Source organism: Dendrobates tinctorius, unplaced genomic scaffold (assembly GCF_039654945.1).
Source record: "Dendrobates tinctorius isolate UK_male_01 unplaced genomic scaffold, ASM3965494v1 ptg000027l, whole genome shotgun sequence".
NCBI lineage: Eukaryota > Metazoa > Chordata > Amphibia > Anura > Dendrobatidae > Dendrobates > Dendrobates tinctorius.
In genome coordinates, this window is record NW_027361695.1 from 746,171 (window position 1) to 759,076 (window position 12,906).

The 12,906-nt window shown below is 41.2% G+C and overlaps 1 protein-coding gene across 3 annotated transcripts in view; it reads right to left on the reverse strand.

The window, feature by feature from the left end:
- The window catches only part of LOC141084729 (laminin subunit beta-1-like), a 69,772-nt gene extending 57,636 nt beyond the window's left edge, over positions 1-12,136 (reverse strand). The window contains exon 1 of one of the 3 annotated variants that reach the window (XM_073569602.1): positions 11,844-12,136. The gene's annotated coding sequence lies outside the window, so the exon portion shown is untranslated. Of the gene's footprint in view, positions 1-5,556; positions 5,578-11,672; positions 11,696-11,843 lie in introns of those variants that run through there. The other 2 variants (XM_073569605.1, XM_073569604.1) reach the window with 2 other exon arrangements.
- Positions 12,137-12,906: the final 770 nt, after the last annotated feature.

Sequence of the window (12,906 nt, forward strand, 5' to 3'; positions counted from 1 at the left end):
CCGCTTCATCAACAAGCTGCAAATATATTCATTGCCTCGTTATAAACATATAAACTTCTGGCAATGAACCAGGGTACAGAGTCTTATAGGGGATTGGTAAAAAAAAACATGGCTGTCGTCGTTTTAAAACAGCGCCACCTTTGTCCAAAGGTTGTGTATGGTATTGCAGCTCAGCTCCATTAAAGTGAATCCAGTCTGGGAGGATGAAGGGGTCCCGAATGGATCATCCCAATGGGAAACTCAAGCTGGGTCATTTCTTTGAGGTCGAAGATGTAACAGAGCATCACTACATCTGAATTTAAAGAGGACCTGTCACTCACATAAATATGTAATTGTTTTACCTGGCGTAAATGCCGCTGTTCTCCTGAATCCGGCGATGTTGTTTTTTTCCTCCTGCACCTTCCCATTCCGCAGATAAGACCACCTCTTCCTTGTATATAGATCTGGCCCTTTAAGCATGGGCGTGGTCATACATTTTCTCTGGGGGTGTGTTCTCGAGGATGACACCCACTTGGCTAAAGATTTATATACAGGGAAGGAGGCCATATCTCAGGAAGGGAGAGGCGCAGGAATAAAAGAAAAACATCGCCGGACTCAGGAGAACAGCGGCATTTACACAAATTGACATCATCATGGCAAGTGACAGGTCTTCTACTTAAAATCTCCACTTTTCTAGCACTGTGTAGTCTACTGACTTGATAATCCTCTGCACTTTTTCCTCCAGCAATCAGGTGACCATGTCAGCGCAGTAGCGTCATCGGTCGTCAGTCTCCTGCCACAGTGTTGACCAAGCCTCGCTTGATCGGCACATAACAGCATCATGTGGCCCAAATAGCGCCCCCTCCTGGATTGTCTGGATGGACTAATGGGAGGGTTTTGGGCTGTAGTAGGATGGAGGCAGGTGTTCTGCCCTTTTAAGTAAAACTGGTTACACAACTGTGCGGGAGCGTCAGAGTGGTACAGACGATTCCCGGAGTGACCCCCTATAAAGTCAGTACACCGGACAGTATTTGTTAGGCTGCTAAAAAAATGTGATAAAATCGTTTTTCATTCTGATCAGCTACAATCTTACATTGGCATGTAAAAATTTGGGCACCCCTAGTCAAAATTACAGTTATTGTGAACAGTTTAGCAAGTTGAAGATGAAATGATCTCTAAAAGGCCTAAAGTTACACATGACATTTCCTTTGTAGATTACAAAAAAACCTGACTTTTTTTTACATTTTAAAAGCTGCAAAAAGGAATTTGGGCCAATGTAAAAGTTTGGGCACCCTGCATAGTTAGTACCTAGTAGCGCCCCCTTTCAGCTTGTAAATGCTTTCTGTAGCCAGACAAGAGTCTTAATTCTTGTGTGAGGGATTTTCATCAATTCTTCCTCGGAGAATTCTTCCAGTTCTGTGAGATTCCTGGGTCGTCTTCCATCCCAAGCTATTTTGAAGTCTTGCCACAGATTTTCAGTGATGCTCAGATCAGGGGACTGTGAGGGCCATTGTAAAACCATCTTGCGCCTTTTGAGGTCGTCTATTGTGGATTGTGATGGGTGTTTAGGATCATTATCCCATTTGTAGAAGCCATCCTCTTCCTCTTTTCACCTTCAGCTTTCTTGCAGATGGTGTTATGTTTGCATCAAGAATTTGTAGAAATTTCACTGAATCCATGCTTCCCTCTACTCATGAAATGTTCCTTGTTCCACTGGCTGCAACACAATCTTAAAGCAAAACTGATCCACCACCATGCTTAATGGTTGGTGAGATGTTCTTTTCCTGAAATTCAATTTCCTATCTTCTTGTAGCTTTCTCCTGCTTTGTGAGCCTCCACCATTTTCATTTTCCGAGTCCTAGGCAGCTGCTTGGAAGAACCCACGGCTGCTGTTTTTTGGCAAAAGGTTAGAGGAAGCTGTGAAATTTGCATCACCTGGCCTTTCCTACTGATGACCGTGAATGAGCCATAACCCTAACAGGCTAATTAAGGTCTGAAACCTTGGTCAAAGTTATCTGGGTACACAAATCTTCAAGGGTGCCCAAACTTTTGCATTGGCCCACTTTCCTTTTTGTAATTTTTCAAATGTAAAAAGTGACATTATATATTATTATTATACATTCAAATAGCGCCATTTATTCCATGGCGCTTTACAGGGAAAAGGGGAAAATATATAACAAAGGCAATGTATCATCTGTAACGTTTGGCTTTTTAGAGGTCATTTAATCTTCAACTTGCTTAACTGTGCACAATAAACAGTAATTTTGACCTGGGGTGCCAAAACTTTTACACACCACTGTAAATGATTAACATGTCTAAAATCTTTCGGAAACAGTGCCACATCTGTCCATGCCTGGTATTACAGGTCAGTTCCATTGAAATTAATGGCACTAAGGCCTGTTTCACACTTCCGTTTTTGTGTCCGCCAAACGGATCCGTTTCCGTTTTTTTGACGGAAACGGATGCCAACGGATCCTTTTTTTAAAAAACGGATCCGTTTTTTTGACGGATCCGCGGTAACCGTAATGGAAGTCTATGGGACAAAAAAAACGGATCCTGCAAAAAATGGCGGATCCGTTTTTTTACGGAAAACAACGGATTTTGACGGATTTGAAAAAACGGAAGTGTGAAACAGGCCTAAGCTGCAATACCACATGCAACCTGTACACAACGGTGGCTCTGTGTTTGGAAGAAAGCAGCCAAGGTTTTCTGACAATAGTTTTCTATTCACCTTCATACTGGGTGACTCCAAAAAATTAGTCAGCGACAACCACAATTGAGAGTTATGATAATATAGAGCCATAATTGACCGCATTATATTATTATTGCCCCTTTTCATTCTAACCATCCCCCCTTGTAGCAGATGTCGCCTTTCTAGGGTGGCACAGTTGGCCGGGCACAGCACAGTCCCATGTTTAATTGACTATTGTGCACAAATTGGTGCCTGAATAGAAGAGGAAACACCAACAACAAGCCCACGTCACCGTCTGGCAGAGCAGCTAATTAATGGGGAGCGTGATGTGCCCCTCCAGGAGATGAGAAGTGAAGCCAAACCAGAGGTTACAGGACACCTTGTAATTTGCTGTGATAATTGCTGAGTTCTGGGCATATTCTATATTGTCCTGATGCAGATCTGAACGGTGACGACTATTGGGCAGAACAGACGCTGGAGGCAGCTATGTCGTATTACCATTGGGGGAGGGGACAGAATATGGAAAGATCAGGCGCAGGATCGGGGCAAGATTTGTGGTGGTCCCTGGTCAAATTCTGAGTGGGCGCCCCCGAAATGTGCTATTAAAGGTAAGAAATAGTTATAATTGTGCAGCACTATACAGTGCCCAAATAAGGCAACCAAGTTCTTACATAATACTACCATGCAGTGGCCACATAATAATGCTATAAGGTGCCTAAAAATTGCCATACACTTCACATAATAGTACCAAACAGTGAAAGTAATCATAAATGTCATAAATTGCCTAATAATAATTAACATACAGCTACCATATATTAGTGCTATAAGGTTCCTAATAATTACCAGAGAGCTAAAATGATAGTACCATGCAGCACCCAAAAATCAGTGCCATAAATGGCCTACTAATTCCTACATGGTGCCCAAATAATAGTGCTATAAGGTGCTATAACAAGCATGCAGTGCTTAAATTATAGTACCATGCAATGGCCAAAAAGCAGTGCCATCAAATCACCTAATGATCACCTAATGATTAATATACATTACTGTTATGATTGGGTCACCGAGCAGGAAAACAAAACCAAGCTAAGCCACAGAAAACCAGAGAGGTTGGTAACTAAGCGGATTGCAGACCCCTGATCCTATCCACACAACTACCAGGAGCCGTGGAGCGTACCTACGATGATCCTAGATGCCTCGACACAGCCGGAGAACTAAATAAGCCTAAAGCAAGAAAAGGGGAAATCTAAACTGCCCCAGAGCAGACCCCAAAGGAATAAACAGCCCCCAAACATATATTGTCGGTGAGACAAGATGAAAACCAAATGCAGGAAAAAGACTGAGCAAATGATGGGGCCCAAACTAACTAGACAGGAAAGGAAAGACTGTCTGCAAGCACGCAAAAAACACCCAAAACGTCTGATAGAAAAAACCCTGAAGTCACTAGACTTCGCCCACTATATCAGCACTCTGGTATATTCTGAAAGCAGAGCAAAGAGAGGCCAATCTAATAAGGGACAAAAACAAACTGGCACAAACAATAACATAAGGATGGAAATTCAGCACAGCCCCAGCCGGGGCTGGCTGACCACACAAAAATGAATAGACAAAACCAAATCAAATGTGAACAATAGCAAAAGAACACTTAGCTTGAGCATGCAGGGACTGAACTGGAAACTAACACCTCAGGAGCCAGGAAAAAATCACCAGCAGGGATAGAGGGAGTCGGCTGTCTTAAATCCAGTCAGAAACTCAGATCTCCAGTCATCCTCCTCATTATCAGGTGGCAGGCCTCTTAATTAGATCAGCTCCATTACCTCCTGTAACCACCAGAGGGAGCCCGGAAAGAGAACTCACGACCCCTCTGTCAATGTAACCATCTCCACTACCTTCACCAGTAACCAGAGGTAGGCCAGAAAGAGAATTCACAACATATTACCCTAATAATAGTGCCATAAATAGCTGTATGAGTACCATAGAGTGTTCGTATAGTGTTTTCATATAGTGTGTAAATAATAGTGCCATAAATAGCAAATATTAATCACATAAGGTGCCTAGTAATTACCACGAGTGCTCAAATTGTTGTATCAGTGTCCAATAAGCTGTGCCATAAATTGCCTAATAATTGCATTGTAGTGCTCAAGTAATAGCACCAGTGTCCAAATAATAGCCCCACAGAGTGCTGAAAGTACTGCCATAAGGTATTTCATAATTACCAAACAATGTCCAAGTAATAGTGGCTTAGAATTAACATATAATGCTAAAATGATTGTTGTACATTCCTTATTTTATTGTGCCATATAGTAAATATATCACTGTCAGACAATACTAAATAATACTGTTATATAGTGCCCACATAACTCCGCTATCATATGAAGTATTTTTTAGCAATTAATACATTTTTAATAAAAGAAAACAGAACATAAATTTTGTAAAATTACAGTTTAAAATAATCTCTTGTGTCACAAATATTAATGTGTATAACAAGTACCGTATTGTTTCTGCGGATCACAGAATAATATTCTGACCGTAAATGGTGGAGGCTCTTGGGCATTTGTTCCCTTTTTATCTGTCTGTGTATTAATCAATACAAGGCCAAGAAAATAGAAAGCGAAATTACCTCATATCAGAACATATCAGAAAAAAAAAGTCTGGGGAGTGTCTAAAGTCAGATTTGCTTATTTTTTATTTTTTTGCCTGTAGATACATTTTTGTATGACAGTATCGGTTTTCTAAACAGGAACACCAACTTTATTTCACATTTCCTGTTGACATAATCCTTGAAGGAGCCTCAGTGGGATAATATTTTCTTAAAGACAAAAGCCCGGCTGATCCTATTGCAACATTTGACCCCAGTAAGAGAACTAATGTCAAACAATTTGTCTTACCTTGAGGCAAATAATTAGTAGGGTTCTAAAAGTGTCTGGGGAAAAAAAAAACAAAAGACAAAAAAGACTTTTGTAGTGTCTAAAGGACTTCTTCAGCCGGGTTACAGTAAAATAATGCCTTACTAGGTGCTAGTAGAGTTATTTGGTGGCAACAGCAGTATTAAATCTATTAGCTAGATGTATTCAGCATTTAGAGAAGGGGCACTGCCATGGGTACGGTAACTACAGAATCACTTTCTTACACCTCTTCTGCTATGAAAAGAAGAGGTCAGCTGTGTGTTGAAATCATATTTATAAAATAAATACATGAGTTAAGAAGACATGATATGATAGAATTATTGACTCCTGAATAGCATGATTGTTTGGTTAATATATAGAACTACTATGAGGGCTCTATATGGTAGTATTTTAATGTGATACAGAGTTACAAAATTATGCTTTACTAGGTGTTGCTGGATTTAAGCGACAATTACAGGTGTATTGAACATTTAAGAAATTGGGCACCGCCATGGGTATGACAACTGCAGGAGTTGATTCTTACACCACTTCTGTTATAGAAAGAAGCTGAAGATACTGGTCAGTGGGTCAAATTAAGTCACATTACCATATAAATGAAATGTAGACCCCTATTAATGAAACAAAATAAGGACCAGCTATGGAAACCAATCACATTCAAAAGCAGGCCCAGGAATTATCATATAATAGAGTTGTGTTACATAACAACTATACAGTTTTCTATCTACTACTTCGCATTGATCTAAATGGTCATATTATTTGGGTTGAATACTTTATGCTCTATTATGTGCACACTATATTGTAGTATTAGTCAATGAATTGAAGTTACACCATGACAGCTTTATTTGGGTATTAAATAGAATAACTGTGATATTAATATATGAGAGTTCTATGAAGGCACCATGTGAAAATTTTTATTTAGGAATTGTTTTGTGGTATTAGTTGGACACTACGGGGCTTTTGATTGTGCCATTAAATAGAATATTGTGATGTTGTTATACAAAAATGTTATGAGGGCACTACATGGAATATTTAGGTACTGTATTATGATTTTATTTGGACATTGTATGGGAATTTTATTTGGGCATTTCAATTGATAGTAAACACTTTTTGCAGCCAGACAAGCGTCTTTCAATTCTTGTTTGAGGGATTTTCATCCATTCTTCCTTGGAGAATTCCTCCAGTTCTGTGAGATTCCTGGGTCGTCTTCCATTCTCTGCTATTTTGAGGTCTAGCTACAGATTTTCAATGATGTTCAGGGGACAGTGAGGGCCATTATAAAACCTTCAGCTTGTGCCTTTTGAAGTTGTCTGTTGCAGATATTGACATATGTTTACAATCATTATCTAATTGTAGAAGCCATCCTCTACCTCTTCTCACCTTCAGCTTTTTTTTTTTTTTTTTTTTTTTATAGATGGTGTTATATTTGCATCAAGAATTTGTTGATGCAAATATAACATTCTTCCCTCTACCTGTGAAAAGTTCCCCGTGCCATTGGATGCACCACAACCCCAAAGCTTGATTGATCCACCCCCATGCTTAATGGTTGGCGAGGTGTTCTTTTCCTGAAATTTTGTGTCCTTTTTCTCCGCATATACCTTTAATTACTGTAGGCAGAGTTCTATTTTAACCTCGTCGGTCCGCAGGACTTGTTTCCAAAATGCATCAGGATTGTTTAGCTGTTCTTTTGTAGTCTTCTGACTGAATTTTTTTGTGAGGGCGCAGGAGAGGTTTTCTTCTGATGACTCTTCCTTGAAGACCATATTTGTCCAGGTGTCTTTGAACAGTAGAACAATGAACCACAACTCCAGAGTCCCCTAAATCTTTCTGAAGGTCTTTTGCAGTCAAACGGGGTTCTGATTTACCTCTCTAGCAATCTTACGAGCAGCTCTCACTGAAATTTTGCATGGTCTTCTAGACCTTATCTTGACCTCCATTGTTCCTGGTAACTTCCATTTCTTAATTACATTTCGAACTGAGGAAAGGGCAAATTGAAAACGCTTTGCTATCTTCTTACAACCTTCTTCTGCTTTGTGGGCCTTCATCATTTTCAGAGTGCTCGGCAGCTGCTTAGAAGAACCCATGGTGTCTGTTTTTCGGCACAAGGTTAGAGGAGGCCGGGTTTTTATAAAGCTGGAAAATTTTCATCACCTGGCCTTTCCTAATGATGATAGTGAACAAACCATGACCCTAACCGGCTAATTAAGTTATGAAACTTTGGTCAAAGTTAACAGAGCACACAAGTCTCGAAGGGTGCCTAAACTTTTGCATAAACCCATTTTGCTTTTTGTAATTTTTAAAATGTAAAAAATGACTATATATACAGTATATTTGCCTAAAATACAAAGGAAATGTGTCATCTTTAACTTTAGGCCTTTTAGAGATCATTTCATCTTCAACTGTTCACAATAACAGTAATTTTGACCAGGGGTGCCCAAACTTTTACATGCCACTGTATATGGTAGTATGATTTATGCACAGTACTTCAGTGTTATTTGGACCCTGTATGGCAGTTTTATTTAAGCAGTGAATAGGATCATTGTGTGGGCGATATGCGGAGGAGTTATGATGTCATTATATGGCAGTAGTATGTGAACTCTCCATGGAGCCATATCTTAGGCACATTGTTTGGCAGTATTAATTCATATACATAGCACTTTATATTATGAGAAAAGTAACGGAAAACAGTGATGCCCTACTATAAATTATGTGCCACAGCTGATGCCATGAGGCTAATTTTGACCCATTTGGGAAGCAGGGGTGGCTTGGGGGCACTTGGTCCAGTAATATCCAGGACGGGATACAATTATAGCCTCTGCACCCCTTTAAGTCAGTCTATTGAATAACTAGAATTGGGGTTTACCACACAGCTAATTAAAAATATCCCCTTTATCTTAAGCCCTCCATTGTACATTTCGGCGACATGCCCACCCCGCCGGGGGCTGATGGGTGAATTGTCCTCCAAAGGATTGCCATTTCTATTGAAAAGAATAAATGAAGCCTGATCACAGTTTGCTTACTGTGTGACTGACCTGTGACCCGCATCCCTCAGCCCAAATCCAATTCAGATGCATGAGAGCTAGTATAATTTTAAAGCTTAGACTTGAGGTGTGCAAACTTTTGCAATGGTGTATCATGCCCCATTTGAGGAATAAACATTACTTTTATAATATTTGCTTTTTATATCACTGCATGTGAACTAATGGTGACAGAGTAGGAAAAACTATCACTCCCATCATGCCCTGAGACTGAGAAAAAAAAATCTCCCATCCTCTTTACAGTGGGCCTGCGCTCATTGTCGCCCTCTGCTGTATAATGTATGCAAGTCCCGCTCCTTGGAGAAAGTGACAATTACGCTGTGCACATTTCTGACTCAGGAAAATGGTTGTCAGGTTGTGAATTTCTTTCCTCCATCGAGCGCCCCCTGTGGTCAGCAATAAGCGAGTCTCCCTTGATGTGACTCAGGGTGGGTTGCCAATTAATTTGCACCCCCTAACCTGTGTCCATTATCGAATACCTTTCCCCTCAAGTGCATGTATTGTAATTTCAGAAAAATACTGATGTAATTATAGTTTACGCTTTGACCTCCTAGTTTTGTTTTTCACTAAAATTTTTAAAATAAAAAGTTGTTTTTATTTTTTTATGTAACAATTGTATTACCCTCATCCTATCCATAACCTAAAGCCTAATCCTAAACCTAACCCTAGCTCTAAATCTAACTATAGCTTTAAGCCTTATCCTAGCCCTAATACCATACATAATTCTAGCACTAAGCCTAACCCTAGCCCCATATCTAAACCCAAGCCTAAAGGGGGTTTTACACTAAGCAATATCGCTAGCAATATCGCTAAAACGTCACTGGTTTTGTGACTTTATAGCGATATTGCTAGCGATATCGCTATGTGTGATACTTACCAACGACCGGCTCCCCCGCTGCTCATCGCTGATCGCGCGAGAATGTCCGGCTCCATTTCTCGTCGGGCGCTTCCTGCTGAGACTTCCTGCTGTGACGTCCAGCGACGCGTGGAGGCGGGCGGGAGGACGCAGGATCGCTGTGTGTGAAAGGTGAGTATCGTGCGCTGCGTCGCTGCTGCATCGCTGTGAGATCTTTCTGTATGAAAGCTCACTAGCGATCATTTAGCGATGCACCAGCGATCCTGACCGGGTCGGATCGCTCGTCGGATCGCTGGTGCATCGCTAAATGTAAAAGGGCCTTAACTCAAAAACAGTATCTCACCCTAACAGTTAGAAAAAGTGCAAGAATATAAAATCAGTTCTTCTGATGAATGAAGATATTTTTGGATCTATGTGCAGTTGATTCAATATCAATACTGACTTACCATAATTCATTACATGCTATTCTTGTATCATCTCAGTCTCTTGCTGCCTCTGCACAGCGCAGCAGTATAAAGGAGTTTGTCATTGGCTGCTACACTCTGCATGGCACTTAATTTGACACACTTCCCACTATCCTTAGCTTTTTTTTTTTACATAGCTGAAGTAGTGTAAGAATTGGTTCCTATAGTTGCCGTACCCATGGCGGTGCCCAATTTTTCAAATATTTGACTGAGATGACAAAGTTCACTTCATTATACTAAGCGTCGTCATTTTGGTTGCTGCCCTTACAAAATGCAGGAGCTGAAGAAAAACTCATCTCACTTGTTTAGCTCCAGGTAAGCACACACTATACGCTTGCAGGTGCTGATCAATTCACATGGAGAAAGTGCAATTTTGACATCTTGTCACTTTTAAATCCATTCAGAGTCATTACATTTTTCAACTGTCTTCCTGCAGTCACCACTAGAGGGAGCTCACTATAATCTGATTATACATTGAGCTCTATGACAAGTCTGTATTCAGAGAGCTCCCTCTAGTGGTGACTGCAGACAGCCAGGCTTTCATTAATATCTATGCAGAGAATTTGGAGCTCTGTATCAGATAAACTAACACTCTAAAGAGATAAGAAATGAGTCGGCACTAGATTTCTATCCTAATTAGCGGAGATTGTCTGTATTCATGGGGATGGGAGTACAGGCATTTTTTCTTACTGTATCCTAGATAAACATACAAGTAAAAACAGGCACGTATTGCCATGCTCACTCACATGTCCCGGCAGGCCTGGCACACATAGCCCTGGTTATTCTCCCACAATTCAGTATGATGAACGTAATATAGGAAAAATCAACATCACAGCAAATCAGGTCTGAGAAAATCGTGCAATTCTGACAGTAGTCTGCAGCTATGGAACTACAACTCCCAGCATGTTTGGAGTTGTAGTTTTTGCATCAGCTTGTTGCAATTCTCAAGGTGAATAAAAAGAAAAAAAAACTTGTTTACAGAAGAACAGTCACTTGCAAAAAAGAAAAATCTATAAAACTTTTACCCGGTGTAAATGCCGCTGTTTTTCTTTTCTTCCTATTGTCAAGATACGGCCCCTTATTCCCTGTATAGAAGTCGTCTTTTTTTTTTTAACCAACTGGGCATGGTCATCAAGACGAGAAGAGATGACCACACCCACTTGGCTAACTAGACTGGACTTATGTAATGGAAATAAGGGTCCATATCTCAGGAACGGAGAGGAGCAGGAACTAAGGGAAAACATTTCAAGATTCAGGAGAACGGCGGCGTCTATACTAAGTAATAAAAAATAAAAAAAACACATTTATTTTTAAAGTAGTCCACCTTGTAATATAAAAAATTCCACTCATGTCGTCAAGTATGCCGCTACCGACATTGCGGAAACTTTTTTTTTTTTTTTTTAAAGGGGGACTACTGTCTGGGAAGTGGACAATCCCCTTTAAAAATATGTAATCAATGGTTGATAACGGAGCAATAGCAATAGTAGATCAAAATCTACCACAATGCAGCGGAAAAAAAAAAAATGTAAACATGTCAACAAAAATATTTATCTAATATAACAATCTGGCATATTATAATAATATACTGACGGCACAATAGGAAGCTCTACTCCAGCAGACTACATAAAACCCGACCTGCAGAAATAGGAAGATGCAGCAGAGCCAATTTTGTTAATGACCCCTAGGCTCAAGAGGCGTCATCTGCAATTTTACATAGGACTGCAGGTAAACCTACTGCCTTACCTTAACGCAGAGGACAATCACAATAAACAGATAGAGAGTTCAAGCTCTCAGAGCTCAGCTCTGCTACATCTGTATCAGGCATTGTATTAGTGCCGCAACAATGTAACTTGTTACATAGATTCTGATACAAAGTCTTAAAGGAGCAAGAAATAAGGAAGTTGGGAGAGTCACCTGCTGCTCGGGCGTCCGGGGTGGAATAAGCCGCCTCTGCTCAGTCTTGAGGATTATCTTCCTTGTGATATCTTTTTTTTCATAGCTGTGGGGTGTATCCCGCACGCTGCTGCGCCCCTGCCAAGAAGTGAACTGGGCGAGACCTGTCGCTGTGTTTGCCTGCGGTTATTATTCCCTGTTTCCTACAAGTACCTGATTACCTCCGGGTGATTAATGTGCCCCGCTCCTCTTATTTTTTATTTTACCCTCTGCAGAGATTGATCCGGGTTCTGCGAGAGAGCAGATGGTATCGTAGCTGCTTCGGCAGGGTGTAGAGACAAACACGGGTGTATGGTTTCGGCTTTTGTAAGTTATAACCTTTGATATTGCGGCCATTGTTCTGCGGCTCATATTTCACTCACGTGTAATGTTTCTGCAGATGACATAAATGCGCAGGGTTGTCAGTACAGATTACGGGGCACCCTGAGAATATTCCGTACTGTGCAAAAGTTTTAGGCAGGTGTGGGAAAAAAAATGCTGCAGAGTGAGAACCTTCCAAAGACAGAATTGATAATGGTTTATTTGTATCAATTAACAAAATGCAAAGCGAACAAAAGAGAAACGTAAATCCCATCAATAGTCGGTGACCCCCCCTCGCCTCCATCATCAGTATCTGGTGACCGCTCGTCGCCTCCATCATCAGTATCTGGTGACCGCCCGTCGCCTCCATCATCAGTGTCTAGTGATCGCCCGTCGCCTCCATCATCAGTTTCTGGTGACCGCCCGTCACCTCCATCATCAGTATCTGGTGACCGCCCGTCGCCTCCATCATCAGTTATCTGGTGACCGCCCGTCGCCTCCATCATCTATCTGGTGACCGCCCGTCGCCTCCATCATCAGTTATCTGGTGACCGCCCGTCGCCTCCATCATCTATCTGGTGACCGCCCGTCGCCTCCATCATCAGTTATCTGGTGACCGCCCGTCGCCTCCATCATCAGTTATCTGGTGACCGCCCGTCGCCTCCATCATCAGTTATCTGGTGACCGCTCGTCGCCTCCATCATCAGTATCTGGTGACCGCTCG